This window comes from Pleuronectes platessa, chromosome 24, assembly GCF_947347685.1.
Source record: "Pleuronectes platessa chromosome 24, fPlePla1.1, whole genome shotgun sequence".
Classification (NCBI taxonomy): Eukaryota; Metazoa; Chordata; class Actinopteri; order Pleuronectiformes; family Pleuronectidae; genus Pleuronectes; species Pleuronectes platessa.
Window position 1 is genome coordinate 12,289,561 of NC_070649.1, and position 2,500 is coordinate 12,292,060.

The following is a 2,500-nucleotide window of genomic DNA, read 5'->3' on the forward strand; positions in this document are numbered from 1 at the left end:
CTCCTCTTGGTAGGTTTGCGGTTGTGCCATATTCTTTCCATTTTCTTATGATGGATTTTATGGTGCTCAGAGAGATGTTCAAAGCTCTGGATATTTTTTTATAACCTAACCCTGCTTCATATTTCTCCACAACTTTATCCCTGACCTGTTTGGTGAGCTCCTTGGTCTTCATGATGCTGTTTGTTCAGTAATGATCTCCAACAAACTCTGAGTCCGTCACAGAACAGGTGTATTTATACTGAGATTAAATTGCAGACAGGTGGACCCTATTTACTAATTATGTGACTTGCAAATGTGACTTGTGAATGCAATTGGTCGCACCAGATCTTTGTTAGGGGTTTCACAGTAAAGGGGGTGAATACATATGCACTCAACACTTTTCAGATTTTTATTTGTAAATAATTGTGAAATCCATGTAATATTTCCCCCCACTTCCAAATGATGCACTATTTTGTGTTGGTCCATTACATAAACTCACGATGAAATAAATTTTAATCTGTGGTTATACCATGACAAAATGTAGAAAAGTCCAAAGGGGGTGAATACTTATGCAAGGCACTGTAGTTCATTAGATTAATATTGCATCCATCCTGTCTTTCATTCACACCAAACAGCCACAATTTCTTCCATTCCATCATCACCCCCAAATCCCCTTTCCAACATTTATTTATTAGTTCCTTCATTTTTTCAAAATATCCCGTTAATTCCCCACATTCAACAAACTCATGCATACATGTTTCCACTCCCTCCCCACATACATCACATCCCTTTCCCACCCTGCTGTCAAATTTGCTGATTATTAAGTTGTTATAGATCCGGTTGTGCCTCAGCATAAAATCAAAATGTTCGCATTCAATACTCATTCATTACTTTGCTCCACACTTTCTCTGCAGCCGGTCTCCGTATCTTCTTTCCTTTCATACATTCATACATCACTCTGGTTTTCACATTTGTCAGACTCACCTTGCACTCACCTTCCCCAACATACATCTCTATCTTGTTATCCCCCTTCACCATGTTTTCTCTCTCTATCATTCCTATCCACTCTTTGGGCATTGCTTTCTTAATTTTCCCTAATTCACCTTTTGCTGTGCCTAGCCAAATTTCATCCCCATTCTCTCTTACTTAATCCACCACTGCCTGTGCTCCCATGAATCCTGGTATATACTCATACACTAAATCCTTTATCCTCCTTATCCCAGCCCTCCACATCACCCTGTTATAAATCATTTCTCCTCCCACCGTGAGTTTGGGATTTAAAAACACTGGTTGCTCCCAAACCTGTCTCACATCCTCGCATTCATACTTCACACTTTTTAAAAACTCACCCCATGCTCCAAACATCTTTGTGGATTTCAGTCACCCCATTCATCATACCTTTTTTAACTTTCATGTACATTCCACTCTCCCCACATCCTCCACATTTATACATTGCTTCCTTTAAAAAGGCCTTCCACACATGGTCTCCATCTTCCCTTAAGTATCTTACCATCATTTTTACCCTAAGTGCCTTCTTTTTCCCATCTAGATTCACTAACTTCAATCCCCCGTCTTCATAATCATTTTCTAAAACTTCCCTTGCTATCCTTACTCCCCCCCCTTCCCACAAAAAGTTACTTATAATCCCTTCCACCTCTTTCAACACTCTCACAGGCACATTCATCACATATATCATTTTACTCACAATCAGCGCATTCACCACTACTACCTTACCTTTTAGTTTCAACTTCCTTAGTTTCCAAAACCCTAACGTTTTCTTCAAGCTATTTATCAATACTTCGTATTGCCTATCCCTCCCTTCCTCTCCCTCAATCCCCAAGTTTATTCCTAGCACCTTCATGTACCCATTGTTTTCCTTCAATCCTATCTCTCCCTTCTTTTCTCTACTCCCACCTATGTACATTATTTCTGACTTATCTATATTTATTTTTGCTCCAGATGCCCTACCATATAATTCTACACTCCCTAATACTTCAACTATACTTTCCCTATCCCTAACTGTCACCGTTGTGTCATCCGCATATTGATATAGAGTGCTCACCTGTCCACCCGGTATTTCTATGCCCCTAATCCTCCTATTTTTCAAAATGAGTTCTGCTAACGGCACTGCCGTCAAGGAGTACAGTAAAGCCGATAGCGGACATCCCTGTCTCACTGATCTTTCTATTCTAAATTCACCTGTGACTATCCCATTTACCTTAATCTTACTTCCTGCTCTTTCATACATTCTCCTCACCCATCCTATCATTTTCTCTCCAAATCCCATCTTTCCTAACACTTTATACAAATATCCGTGATCTACTCTATCGAATGCTTTATTAAGATCTAAACTCGCTATAACCTCTCCACTGTTTCTCTTCATGTGTATTATTGTATCCCTAATGCTACTTATTGTGTCTGCTATGTCTCTCCCTGGTATACTATATGCTTGTGTGCTTCCTACCACCGTCCCTATTACTTCCTTCAATCTGTTTGCTAACACCTTTGCTAAAACCTTATA